Source organism: Sus scrofa, chromosome 2 (assembly GCF_000003025.6).
Source record: "Sus scrofa isolate TJ Tabasco breed Duroc chromosome 2, Sscrofa11.1, whole genome shotgun sequence".
NCBI lineage: Eukaryota > Metazoa > Chordata > Mammalia > Artiodactyla > Suidae > Sus > Sus scrofa.
Genome location: NC_010444.4, coordinates 7284247 through 7298878, shown reverse-complemented (window position 1 = coordinate 7298878; position 14632 = coordinate 7284247). Strand labels below are relative to the sequence as shown.

The window sequence follows — 14632 nt, the reverse complement described above, 5'->3', positions numbered from 1 at the left end:
AACTGCCCTCCTCCTCCCACTGGCTCAGAATCCCCGGAAGCAAGAGGGAGCCTGGGGTCCCTGCGCCTGCTGCCTGCACTGCCGTGCCTTGCCTGCTCCTCTCGCCCTACTTCCCTGCCACTCCCACTCATCCCTTCATCTTTTACCTGCTTTGGGAGAGGGAGAGACAGGAAAGAGGTAGTGGAGGGAGCTGAAGGAGCAGAACATCCTAGGCGGGCTGGTGACTGGGGGAAAAAAAAGGGAAGGGAGGAGGCTGTTGGGGAAAATCTGACCAGCAGCAGGAGGCCTGAGCTCCCCTTAGGCCAACGGGGCTTGGCATTGGGCGATGGACACTAGCAGTGAAGGACACACGGGGCAAATAACACGTAGAGGAGAAGAGACATCGCCCTAAAGAGGCTGCATGGGCGTGGGGTGTAAAGAAGAAGTTGAAAGCACTTAAATCTTGAGGAAGTGAAATCGGAAATTCCCCATGTGGGGTGGAGGGGAAATGTGGGGCAACAGTGAAATCTTGTGGGAACTTAGGGGGAATTAAAAAACCCAAATACTTCCGCTTTCCTCTCTGGGCCACCACCAGTTACCATCCTTTACTCTGACCTCTTACCAGTTCCTGGCTGTTCCATTAGGCTCATTCCCCCACCATTATCCCTGGCCACATGTAGGCCCCCTTGGCTGTCCAGGCTGGTGAGACTCTTCAGTGGGTGATGCCAGAGCTTTAGAGACAGTGATTGTTATGTAACCAGTATCAGGACACTGAAGTGCCAGGTGTGGTGGCGGTGGGTACTCCGGGATCTAAAATGCACCTGGAACCTTGGAGGCTTCATGTCCAACTTTCTGGCTACTGGGAAATGTGGAAGCCTGGAGACCTGGGTGCCTGTATCAGGGAAGAAAACAGCCTGGCTGGCCAAGAGGCCAGAGGCAGGAACTCAAACCTGAGGATCAGCAGAATGTTAGGGGAGCTGAGTCAAGTGGGAGTCAGAGGGGGCCGGATGGGAGGTTTGCTCACCCACCTCTTGTAGGCTCAGGCCTCAGTGCCTTCTGAGGGAATAGATCACATTCAGTGGGTTTGCCTTCCCTCCCCTCCCTGACCAGTGGAGAGCGGATGAATAATCCCAGCCGTGTCTGCAATCTTAGGTCCCTGACTTACTGCTTTTATTTAGGATTTCATTAGCATTCTTTTCATCAATCACAATAAAACACAGAAGCCACAAGACTCTTTCTTTGCTTTCTCATCAAAAGGGGATATTGAGACTCCTAGGCAGGACTGTCGCCAGAGGCTGTGTGCCAGCGTGTGTATCAGGCGCCTCCGGTGGGCCTGGTCCACACTTCCTGGGCCAGCCTTAGAAGCCAAAGGACTTGCCTCCTACATGGCACTTTCAGGGGTCCACCCCGGAAGATGTGATTTCTGGGCTGTTCCAGGGAAGGGCCTGGGGCTGCGGATCCTGAAAGAGGTGGTTGTCTAGTGGCCTGAATGAGGGTTCCACGAGCTTGTCCCAGCAGCACTCACGCTGACCTGCCATGGTTTTCACATCTCCCTAGAGCCCTGGGAGCTGGGAAAGCCCAGCCCGAAAACATTGAAAACAACAAAATGTTCCTGAGTTATTTATAAATGAAACCCAGCCCCTGTTGGTTATGTATGTCACTTGCTTTCTCCAAGGACTCAAAGAATCGGACGAAGGGCTCCGTCTCTTCACGAGGCTCCAGGGGGTGGGAGTTAGTTTCCCCAGTGTCACGCACTTGGCACCTAGGTCCTGGGCTGCTGTGATATCTAATAATACCCCAGATTGTGAAAATGTCCTGACTCGCTTTCCTTTCTGTGTCAGGTAGTTTCTGTTTGGTGGGAAGGTTTCATAAGATGTGAGTGAGCCATTGCACTTCTGGTTTCTCCTCTTTTCACCTTCTGTCTGCTTTTGCCTGGTTCCCTGACCTAAGGTGAAGAAGGATTCAGCTATGTTCCTTCATCTGGATGTGATGCCATCCGCCACCCTGGTGTTTTTTTTTCTTCTTTTTTTCCGGTGTTTCCTTCCTCAAAATCCACATATACACGCTGGGTTTCTGTGGAGACTGCTCCCACCTTCCCTCAAAGCCCTGTCGTGGCCTGGTCTAGAGAAGGGTCTACAAGGCCCCTAACAATAATGTTTTTTTTTTTTTAAAAAAAGAGGTATTCCCGTCATGGCACAGCAGAAACGAATCTGACTAGGAACCATACCATGAGGTTGTGGGTTCGATCCCTGGCCTCGCTCAGTGGGTTCAGGATCCGGCGTTGCCGTGAGCTGTGGTGTAGGTGGCAGACGTGGCTCGGATCTTATGTTGCTGTGGCCGTGGTGTAGGCCGGCAGCTGTAGCTCTGATTCGACCCCTAGCCTGGGAGTCTCCCTACGCTGCGGGTGCAGCCCTAAAAAGCAAAAATAAATAAATACATTTTCAAAAGAAAGAAAAGACAAACAGAGTTTTTCTCCAAATATGGCAGAAAAATCAGGTTGGGAAAAGCCAAAAAAACATAGGTTTGTCCCTGGACTGAGGCGTGGTTCATGCTTTCTGCTGAGAAGTTTGCATATATGCAGTTTTCATTCTTGATGCCATGAGGAATAGATTTGGCCAACAGATCAGTTTTGGCAAAATAAGGTAAAGGGGGAGTTCCCATCGTGGCACAGCAGAAACGAATCCGACTAGGAACCATGAGGTTGCGGGTTCGAGCCCTGGCCTCGCTCAGTGGGTTAAAGGACCCGGCGTTGCCGTGAGCTGTGGTGTAGGTCGCAGACACGACTCGGATCTGGCGTGGCTGTGGCTGGGGTGTAGGTCGGCAGCTGTAACTCCGATTGGACCCCTAGCCTGGAAACTCCCATGTGCGGCAGGTGCGACCCTAAAAAGACAAAAAAAAAAACCAAAACCAAGGTAAAGAACCAAAGAGTCCATTCCTTTGCAGACCGGGGCTCCAGTGTCAGCTGGAAGGGGGTCTTCACCCCCCCCTCTCTCAGCACCCCAGGCCACTCTCCTGACGAGGCATAAGCAGTGGACACAGCCCTGGGGCTAAGGCTCTGGGAGGGGCCGCTGGGCTCCAGAGGCCTCTGCAGGTGTCCAGCTTGGAGGTGACAGTGTCAGAGCTGCTTGGGACCTCTGCTCTCCAACTCAGAAGAAGCCTGAGGCCTGGGTGTGCGGCATGACTGGCCTGAAGTCGTGCAGGTTGAATGAAAAGCCAGATCTCTGGAATCCGAATGCTGTGCTCTTTCCACACTCAAACCATCTGAAGTCACAGGATCGGGCTGCTGGCAAAGCAAAGCAAGAGGATTTAAGAGCCTGGTTGGGACGACCTCTGTCCTGAAGCAGCAGCTTCCGCTGTGCCAGGGCGCTGAGCACGTATAACCACAGAGCTTTGTAGAGCTGAGCTGCAGAGGCCTTTGAGCGCTTTTTTGTTTGTTTGTTTGTTTCTTGCTCATGCTCATGGCACATGCAAGCAGCATGTGGAAGTTCCTGGGCCAGGGATGGAATCTGCGCCACAGCAGTGACAATGCCAGGTCCTTAACCTACTGTGCCACCTGGGAACTCCCTGAGCACTTTTGATACCACAGCGCTGAAGGAGGCCTCCCACTACCCGCCTGGCTTCTAAACGCAGGTTCCAGCCCTGTGGCCTCTGGCCCCAGCTTGCAGGGGCCGCTGAGGCAGGAGCTGCTGCTAAACACAGGGTGGAGTCTTTACCCAAACTCCTCAGAGCTCAGGTGCCATCCCAGCCCTGCCCTCCAGGCCTTTGCTGTGGACACATGGCATCTGGGGACTTCTGGGGAAGAGCTGAATCACTTGGCACGTGATAATTTGGCCTTCTTCTGTGATACCATCAGGGGTCCCTTGGCAGGGTCTTGGGGTCCCCTTATCTGCACTTGAAGGACAGGAAGACCACAGAACCCTTTCCAGAGCTGGGGTCAAGCCTCCATCTCCTGCACATCCAGCCTGGCCTGCTGCCCCTTGGTCCCAAGACCTCGCTCTGAAACACCCCCTTGCCCTTTGGTCATTATGGCAGCAGAATTTTGAGATGGTCCCAAGATTCCCCACCCCGTGCACATACTCGGTGTAATTCCTGGGTCCATGAATATGATGGGGTCACTCCTGTGACAGGTCATAGCTTCTTTGCTTTTTTTTTTTGATAGCTAATGGTTTGGGTTTTTTGTTTGTTTGCTTTTTGTTTTGTCTTCTGTCTGTTTTTTTTTTTTTTTTTAGGGTCGCACCCGTGGCATATGGAGGTTCCCAGGGTAGGGGTCGAATCACAGCTGTTGCTGCCGGCCCACACCACAGCCACAGCAACTGGGGATCTGAGCTGCGTCTGTGACCTACATGCCCGAGCCTTAACCCACAGAGCAAGGCTGGCAATTGAAACCACATCCTCATGGATACTAGTCGGGTTCGTCAAACCACTGAGCCATGACGGAAACTCCAGATCGTGGGGTTTTTTTGCTTTATAAAATTTTTAATTTTTTTTTTTTTTTTTTTTTTGCTTTTTAGGGCCACACCCACGGCATATGGAAGTTCCTAGGCTAGGGGTCGAATCAGAGCTACAGCCACCGGCCTACACCACAGCCACAGCAACATGAGTCCAAGCTGTGTCCGAGACCTACACCATAGCTCACGGCAATGCCAGATCCTTAACCCACAGAGCAAGGCTGGGGATTGAACCTGTATCCTCATGGATATTAGTTGGATTCGTTTCCGCTGAGCCACAACGAGAACTTCCTGATAAGTCACGTTTGATGGTACAGTTGATTTTATTTTTATTTTTTATTTTTTTGGCTGTGCCCACAGCCTGCGGAACTTCAAGGGCCAGGTGGAACCCGTGCTGGAGCAGCAACCAGAGCTGCTGCAGTGAGAATGCCGGATGCGGAGTTCCCGTCGTGGCGCAGTGGTTAACGAATCCGACTGGGAACCATGAGGTTGCGGGTTCGGTCCCTGCCCTTGCTCAGTGGGTTAAGGATCCGATGTTGCCATGAGCTGTGGTGTAGGTTGCAGATGTGGCTCGGATCCCGAGTTGCTGTGGCTCTGGCGTAGGCTGGCGGCTACAGCTCCGATTCGACCCCTAGCCTGGGAACCTCCATATGCTGCGGGAGTGGCCCAAAGAAATAACAAAAAGACAAAAAAAAAAAAAAAAGAATGCTGGATGCCTGCCTGGGAGTTCCTGTTGTGGTGCAGCAGAAACAAATCCGACTAGGAGCCATGAGGTTGCAGGTTCGATGCCTGGCCTTGCTCAGTGGGTTAAGGATCCAGCGTTGCCATGAACTGTAGCATAGGTCGCAGATGTGGCTCGGATCCCACGTTGCTGTGGCTGTGGTGTAGGCCGGCAGCTACAGCTCCGATTAGACCCCTGGCCTAGGAACCTCCATATGCCGCAGGTGTGGCCCTAAAAAGGCAAAAGACAACAAAATAGAACAAAAGAAACCAAAATGCTAGACGCCTAACCTGCTGAGCCGCAAGGGAACTCTGGCACAACTGACTTTAGGTAGATTATCCAAGTGGCCTGACCTCATTGCCTGAGTTATTTATTTATTCATTTTTGGTCTTTTTTTTTTTTTTTTTCTTTTTTTCTTTTAGGGCCACACTGGTGGAATCAGAGCTGGAGCTGCCGGCCTACACCACAGCCACACAACACCAGATCCTTAACCCACTGAGTGAGGCCAGGGGTCAGGTTCATGACCTGAGACACAATGGGAACTCCTATTTATTCCATTCCTGAGGCATATGGAAGTTCCTGGGCTAGGGGTCACATCGGAGCTGCAGCTGCCAGCCTACACCACAGCCACCGCAACATTTGACCTGTGCCGCAACTTGCAGCAATGCTGGATCCTTAACCAAGCTGCGCAAAGCCAGGGATTGAATCCACATCCTCACAGACACTGTGTCAGGTTCTTAACCCACTGAGTCAGGATGGGAATTCCCACACCAGCTCTTTAAAAGCAGAGAGTTTTCTCTGGCTGGTGGCAGAAGTCAGCGCCTCCAAGTGCAAGAAGGAGGTGCCATGGTTGGCTTGATGAGGGAGGGGGGCCATGTGAGAAGGATGTGGGTGGTCCCTAGGAGCCGAGAGCAGCCCCCAGCGGACAGTCAGCAAGGACATGGGGACCTCAGTCCTACAGCTGCAAGCACGGAATCGTGCCAGTCCAACAAGGACGAGCGTGGACGTGGATGCGTGCCAGGGCCTCCAGGCCAGAACTCAGCCTGGGCAACACCTGATTTCAGCACTCGAGACTCTGGACTTCTGACCTGTAGAACCGTAAGCTGATAAATGACTGTTGTTTTAAGCTACTTAGTTTGTGGTGGTTCGTTGTAGCGTAGAAGACTACTACAGCAATGGACTTAGCCTTTTGTCAACAGTGTATTTGCTTGGCAATTCCTGGCAACAGGAAATGAAAAGAAAATGAATCTAAAATGATCATGGAGTACCAGTGATTGAGAGTGGATTACTTATTTATTTTTCTTTCGTGTGTGTGTGTGTGTGTGTGTGTGTGTGTGTGTGTGTCTTTTTGTCTTTTAAGGGCTGTACCCACGGCATATGGAAGTTCCCAGGCTAGGGGTCCCATCAGAGCTGTAGCCACCAGCCTACACCACAGCCACAGCAACTCGGAATCCAAGCCTCGTCTGCAACCTACACCACAGCTCACAGCAATGCTGGCTCCTTAACCCTCCGAGCAAGGTCAGGGGTGGAACCCAAGTCCTCAAACCTGATGCTAGTCAGGTTTGTTCACTGCTGAGCCACGACAGGAACTCTATTTTTCTTTTTATGGCCGTACCTGCAGCATTTGGAAGTTCGTGGGCTAGGGGTTGAATAGGAGCTGCAGCTACAGGCCTGTGCCACAGCCATGGCCACACCAGATCCAAGCTGCGTCTGTGACCTAAGCTGTCTATGCTGCAGCTTGCAACAACGCCAGATCCTTAACCCACTGAGTGAGGCCACATTCTCACAGACACTATGTCATGTTCTTAACCTGCTGAGCCACAGCAGGAACTCTCTGGAAAGCAAATTTTTTTTTCTTTTGTCTTTTTGCCTTTTTCTAGTGCTGCTTCCACGGCACATGGAGGTTCCCAGGCTAGGGGTATAATTGGAACTGTAGCTGCCAGCCTACGCCACAGCCATAGCAACGCCAGATCCGAGCCGCAGCTGCGACCTACACCACAGCTCACGGCAACGCTGGATCCTTCACCCACTGAGTGAGACCAGAGATTGAACCCACAGCCTCATGGTTCCTAGTCGGATTTGTTAACCACTGTGCCACGACGGGAACTCCTTCAGAAAGCAGATTTTAAAGTGAACATAGTAACCTGGCTTCACACACACACACACACACACACACACACACACACACACACGATCAGCCACTACTGAGATAGTGTAGCATCAGGGACAAGTCCTACATGTATGAGCTCTAGCGAGACTCAAGGTCTCTGGGACCAGCTGTAAAACGGGGCTTAAGGAAAGCAGCCACCTCCTGGGACTGAATGTGAATACGCAGAGGGCACGAAACAGCAACACTGACTGAGGTGGTTACAGGAAATGTCCAAAGCGCCACCCTTGCATCAGTGGAGGTGGGGCAATTTTGGTTTACTTTTATATACATGTGGGTTTTTTGGTTTTTTTTTTTTCTGTCTTTTGTCCTTTTTAGGCCTGCACCCACGGCATATGAAGGTTCCCAGGCTAGGGGTCTAATCAGAGCTGTAGCTGCCGGTCTACACCACAGCCACAGCAACACCACATCCGAGCCGAGCCTGCAACCTACACCACAGCACATGGCAACGCCAGATCCTTAACCCACTGAGCGGGGCCAGGGATCAAACCGGCAACCTCGTGGTTCCTCGTCAGGTTCATTTCCGCTGCACCACAGTGGGAACCTCTATATACATGTTTTTAATTCTTTTTTTTTTTTTTTTTTAGGCCCGAACTTGCGGCATGTGGAGGTTCCCAGGCTAGGGGTCCAGTCAGAGCTGCAGCTGCCAGCCTACACCACAAGCCACAGCCACGCCAGATCTGAGCTGCATCCGTGACCTATACCACAGCTCACGGCAATGCCAGATTCTTAACCCACTGATGGAGGCCAGGGATCGAACCTGCATCCTCATGGATCCTAGTCGGGTTTGTTAACCACTGAGCCATGAAGGGAACTCCCTGTATTCATTCTTTTTCAGATTATTTTCCCATAAAGGCTATCAAGGAGTATTGAGCAGATTTCCCTGTGCTATACATTACTTCTCTATATTGTCCAATTTTTCTTTTTTTGGTCTTATTTTTTTTCTTTTTAGGCCTGCACCCGAGGCATATGGAGATTCCCAGGATAGGCGTGGAATCAGAGCTGTAGTTTGTGGCTTATACCACAGCCACAGCAACATGGGATCCGAGCCACGACTGCAACCGCATGGCAGCACCGGATCCTTAACCCACTGAGCAAGGCCAGGGATTGAGCCTGTGTCCTCAGGTTCATTAACCACTGAGCCACAGTGGGAACTCCTATATTGTCCAAATTTTATATAATGGACATAACTGATTTTCTTAACTGGGGGGAAGAGGAAAGGGGGAAAAAATGCTGAGGGACATTCTGTAAAATGTCTATACTGTCAAAAATGTCAAGGTCTTTAAAAACAAAGTAAGGCTGAGGATGGTTCCAGATTAAAGACTAAAGAGACTTGGGAGTTCTTTATGAGGACGTGGGTTCGATCCCTGGCCTCGATCAGTGGGTCAAGGATCCGGCGTTGCCGTGAGCTGTGGTGCAGGTCACAGATGTGGCTTGGATCTGGTGTTGCTGTGGCTGTGGTGTAAGCCGGTGGCTACAACTCCAATTGGACTCCTAGCCTGGGAATCTCCATATGCCATGGGTGCGGCCCTAAAAAAATAAGGTACAGACCTAACAACCAAATTCGAGGCATGACTGGGACAAGCGGGGACCGCTCGAAAGTGGACCACATGCCAGATCCCAGCGTTGCATCGGTGTTGCATCACTGTCACCAGGCCTAAATTTGGTAACCATGCTGTGGTTGTGTAAGAAATGTCATTTTTCTTAGGGGATGCATGTTGAAATACTTAAGAGTGCAGGGTCGTGAGCTATGTAGCTTACGTGTGGAATGGTTCAGGAAAAAAAATGTGTATGTATGTGACAGAGGGAGAGAGAGAGCCAATGTGGCGACATGGGTAGCTACTCTGGTGAATGTGAGCCAAGGGTATATGGAGCGTCATTGCACTTTTCTTGCAACTTTTCTGAAAGTTTCCTAATTGTCAAAAACAAAAAGAAAAAGGCTTGCACCAAGGTACCGCTGCTTCAGGCACGGTGGGGTTCGTTATTATGACATTTGCTGCCTCATTAGCAGCGGCACAAGGTCCATTTACAGTGGACTGGACAAAGCACCTGGATTCTACTCTTACGACGGAACATCGCTGGCTGCGAACAACCTGAACAAACCGCGGCGACAGAGGACACAGCCACAGGGTTCCACTGACATAACGAACCGCGACCACCCCAGGCAAAATGAACACATCATTTTTACCTGGCTGGTAAACCGCAGAGAAAGGCAAGGCAGTGATTCCGGTAAAGGTCAGCCTTGTGTTTCCCTGGGGGTGGGTCACCAGCAAAGACAGACTGCGCCGCCGCTGCCTGTAGGGGGGCTGACCGTCGCCGGCGGGCGGGCAGGGGCCCGGGAGGGGCGGGGACGGCTGCTGGGGTCCGGGCTGGGGAGGGAGGGGCGGGGAGGGCGGACCCCGCCCAGCGCTTGTGAGATGCGGTCCCGGGCGCCCTCTGCTGGTGGCCACAGATGCACGGCTGGCGGAAGAGCCGGCACCCTGGCAAGCCCACTCCTTTTTTTTTTTTTTTTTTGGTCTTTTTGCTTTTTTCTAGGGCCGCTTCCCGCGGCATACGGAGGTTCCCAGGCTAGGGGTCGAATCGGAGCTGTAGCCGCTGGCCTACGCCACAGCCACAGCAACATGGGATCCAAAGCCGTGTCTGCGACCTACACCGAAGTTCACAGCAACGCCAGCTCCTTAACCCACTGAGCAAGGCCAGGGATCGAACCCGCAACCTCATGGTTCCTAGTCAGATTCGTTCACCACTGCGCCACGACGGGAACTCCAAGCCCTCTCCTCTTTGATGCACCGCTGTCCCTGTCTGTCACGCCACTCCTTCCCCTGTAGAGCTCATGACCTTTTTTTTCCTGGGCTTCACCTCAGCAAAAGCTGAACTCAATCTCTATCTTTCTTTTTTCTTTTTGTCTTTTTAGGGCAGCAGGTGCGGCATATAGAAGTTCCCAGGCTAGGGGTTGAAGTGCAGCTGTAGCTGTCGGCCTATCCCCCCACAGCCACAGGAATGCCAGATCCGAGCCTCGACAGCGACCTAACCACAGCTCATCACGACACCGGATCCTTAATCCACTGAGCGAGGCCGAGGATCAAACCCACGTCCTCCTGGATATTAGTCGGGTTCATTACCACTGAACCACAGTGGGAACTCCCACACTCTACCTTTCCCAGGGAGCCTTTCCTGATCTAGGCCACCCAGCTCTGACCACTCCTTTCCCCATCGCCTTTTCTTTGAGGTTGGAACCAGTACCACATTGTTCACAAATGGGCAGTGATGGTGATGAAGACGGTGGCTGGCATTTCTTGAAGGCCTCCTACAGGCAGGTGTGGTGCCGCCCTCTCCAGGCGTCTGCTCCCCACCTCCCCTGAGCACCTTCATTCGATGAACGTGGTCACTGCTTCAGCGGACATTTCTTAGGCACCTGTTCTGTGCCACTCTCCGAGGCCACAGGAAACAAGAAATCAGTGCCTGCTGCTCCCGGGGAGTTCACAGGCTGAGGCAGAAGAGCAGGTGTGGGTGATGGGATGTGGCGGAAGCTCTAAGAGAGGCCACGAGCATCCTGGGGACCAGCGAGTGGGGAGCGGGCGAAGCTGGCTCTGGTGGTGAACAGGCGGCCTCAGGATCCTGGCGAGGCAAGACATGCACAGGCCCACCCCAGGGCCTGCCGGAAAAAGGGCACAGGTCCATGGTGATCAAGGAGCCAGTCAGAGGGAGCTGGGTCTGCCTTGCACAAGTTTCCTTTCTTTTTTTCCTTTTTTATGGCCGCACCTGCGGTATATGGAGATTCCCAGGCTAGAGATAGAATTGGAGCTGTAGCTGCTGGCGTGCACCACAGCCACAGCAACGCCAGATCTGAGACGCATCTGCGACCTACACCACAGCTCACGGCAATGCTGGATCCTTAACCCCCTGAGCAAGGCCAGGGATCAAACCCGAGTCCTCATGGATACTAGTTGGTTTCTTAATAGCCACGACAGGAAGTCTTGCAGTCTGATTCTTAACCCACTCCGCCACAGCGGGAACTCCAGGCACATGTGTCTGAGAGCCATCAGGGGCTGTGTAGAGGCACATGGAAGAGGAAACCCAGAGCAGGAGGCTGCCTGCCCCCCACTTCAACCCTAAGCCAGGACTCTAGGCCTGGGGCCCCACAGCTGCAGGGTCGGAGTTCGGGTCCCTTCCATTCGGCCAGTGTCCCATGAACACTTACTGTGTTGGGGCTGCCCAGACGAGGAGGATGAATGAGTCCTGGACTTTGCCCTCAAGGAGTCTGGGACCAGCACAAGGATAAGATAAGCTCGCAGAGCTCTGAACCCTGCAGTGAATGAGATAAGGCGGCTGTGGGAGAGGCCCACGGAGCTGGGCAGGTAGAGGAAGGGGGCAGAAACCTCAGCCAGGGAAGGAGCCTCTGAGCTGGGCCTCCACAGAGGGACCAGAGCAGGCGGCTGAACATGCCGCCTCTTCCCCCAAACAGGTTTCTGTCAGATACCTCTCGAGGCTGTGGAGATTAATGTATGCAAGCGCCCAGCGTGCAGAAAGGGTCCAAGAACCGGTTCCTGTGATTAAGCAATTTGGACTGTATTCCCAGGTCTTGTTACCAATGTTTAAATTCTAATTTTTTAGTAGCTGAAACCTTTTTATTCAAATAAAACTGTTCCAGCTCAGATCTGGCTTGGCTGTGGCTGTGATTCAGCCCCTAGCCTGGGAACCTCCATATGCCGCAGGTGCGGCCCTAAAAAGACAAAACAAATACAACAAATAAAACTGTTCCCCAAAGCCCATTTTATAAAAAGCAGGCAGGAGTGAGGCTACCGTGGGGAGCTGGGGCAGGGCGTGGGGAGCTGGGCTGGGCAGCCTGGGGAGAAGAGCCTGGCAAGAGAGGAGAAAGGGCCAGGGTGGCCTGGGGGCTGGGGGGCTCCAGCACAGGCTGGAACCTAGAGTCCTGGGCTCCCCTTGGCCACACTGGCTGGTGGTGGTGCTTCCTCAGGGTGCCAGATGGAGGCTCAGGACCTGTTTAGACAATTTCTTGAGCACACACCTGGGCTCGGCTTGGGCTGGGGGCTGAGCTCATAGGTGCTGGGGAGAGAAAACACTGGGAGAAACACAGGGTGCCTGGGCGCCTGGCCAGCGACTTACAGCTTTAGGAAGGCTTCCCGGAGGCAGCAAATGCTTGGGCAGAGCTTGGAACAGTTATTAAAAGTAAGCCTGTCAGATCCCACATTGCTGTGGCTGTGGCGCAGGCCGGCAGCTATAGCTCCAATTTGTCTCCTAGGCTGGGAACTTCCATGTGCCGCAGGTATGGCCCTAAAAAGGAAAAAAAGATTTGGGAGTGCCCGTCGTGGCTCAGCAGAAACGAATCTGACTAGTATCCATGAGGATGCAGGTTCGATCCCTGGCCTCACTCAGTGGGTTAAGGATCCCGCATTGCTGTGAGCTGTGGTGTAGGTCCCAGAGGTGGCTTGGATATGGTGTTGCTGTGGCTGTGGTGTAGGCCAGCGGCTACAGCCTGGATTTGACCCCTAGACTGGGAACCTTCATGTTCTGTGGGTGTGGCCCTAAAAAGGAAAAAAAAAAAGTGAGCCTGGCAAAAAAGCAGGGAAGGGTGTTCCAGGCAGAGGGAACAGCCTGGACAAAGCACAGTCAGTATCGGTGGGGACCGAAAGCAGTTCGCGCTCAGGAGAAAGGAGATGGAAAAGTGGAAATGGGAGAAGGGGGCTGGGCCTTGATCGCTGCACTGAGACGGCGAGTCTTCGTTGCCCACTTGACACTCCTGTCCTGCTCCCCCCCCCAACCCCCGCAGGTCCTGGAGGCTGGCATTGAGGCGAACATACCTGTGACCTATGGAATTGGCAGCCAGAGGGGAGATGAGAGCACTGGCTGTCAATTCATAGGTCAGAGCCCTGTGCACTCGGTCTTGGCAGCCTGCCGACAGCCCACCACCCTGCACCATCCTGGGCCTGGGATCGTGGCTGTGGGGATCCCTGCTGGTCTGCTGGACAGCAGCCACCTCTCCTCCTCCGAGGGCACTGGCCCCCACCCCAGATAACAGCAGCCCCACTGGAACTAGTGGGCACTTCCACATGGAGTTGCTGTTACAGGGGGTGGCAGCCAACTGGAGGCCTGGGCCCTGCCTGCCTGGCAGCTCCCTTTGGGCAGCCTCTGGGGAGTAGAGCAAGCCCACCCACTGGGCGCCCTGGGTCTTCATGGCCCCAGGTCCATTGTCTTTTTATTGAGGCTCCTTATCATAGAGGGCCCACGCCTGGAGGCTGGTGCCAGCTCTCCTTCTCTGGGCGAAGTCCGGTCTCAAGCCCAGATCTGCTCATAAAGCTGGGAGTGGCTCCAGTTTACAGCCCCTGGCAGCCTTTGCCCGCTCCGACACCCCCGCACCCTCTCTCCCCAAGCTACTTGTTTCCTCGTTTCTTTCCGAACCAGAGCTGAGCCCCTGTTCCAGGTTCGGCTGCTGCGGCCTCCACTCCCTGCCCTTTGCCCACCCTTCCTGCTGCAGCCACAGGGCAGAGGGACAGGGACAGACGGCTGGGCATCTGACCAGCTCCGGGGCCCTCTGAATGCCCAGATTCCCGATGGCCCCATATACGAAGTTGCAGATGAGACGGAAAGAGAGAGGGGGGGTGGGAGGGGGTGGGAAGTGGGAGAGTGAGGCCCAGAGGCCACAGGAGAAAGAAATGAGAGGGGCACAGGCAGAGACACCGGAGAGGGACAGAGGAGGGGGAGGGGGAAGGGGACAAACGGGGAACTGGAAACCTGCCGTGGAACGCCAAGAACCAGGCTAGAAGCCACGGCCCATCGGGAAGAGCACTGAGCGCCTCGGTGACCTGAGAGCTGAGTGATCTCGGGCAAGTGGCTTAACCTCTCTGAGCTGCCGCTGCTTCCTCACACGCCAATCAGAGCTTGTGAAGCCCCCCTGCACACTGGCCAGCCACCCTCCCTTCAAGCTTTGGGTCTGGCCCCCCAGCAGGAGAGGAGGGAGGGTTGGCTGGGGTCCCTGAACTGGCCTGAAGTCCGTGGGGTAACAGTCTTCTCTCCTGCAAAGCGTGTTCTCACCCCACCCCCCAGACAGGTTCTGGCCCAGGGGACCTCAGTGACAGTTACAATGCCAGTTCTGCCGAGACCTAGGGGACATTTTGGAGACTCCAAAGACTTTGGAGAGGAAGAGCTGGGACTCTGAGCTTTCAGAACGGACCTGGGCTATATTCTGCTTTTGCAGCGGTGGAAGCCAGCCCTGGGAGGCAAAGGAGGCTGCCCAAGGTCACAGAACAGGGCCTCGGGGGCTGTGTGGACTGACTGGCTCCCTGAAGTAGGGCTCTT

The 14632-nt window shown here is 53.7% G+C and overlaps 2 non-coding genes across 2 annotated transcripts; both read right to left on the bottom strand.

The window, feature by feature from the left end:
* Positions 13133-13212, bottom strand: MIR192 (microRNA 192). The gene has a single exon (NR_038549.1). It is a non-coding gene; the product is annotated as a microRNA 192 (primary transcript).
* Positions 13338-13413, bottom strand: MIR194A (microRNA 194a). Its single transcript, NR_128424.1, has one exon. It is a non-coding gene; the product is annotated as a microRNA 194a (primary transcript).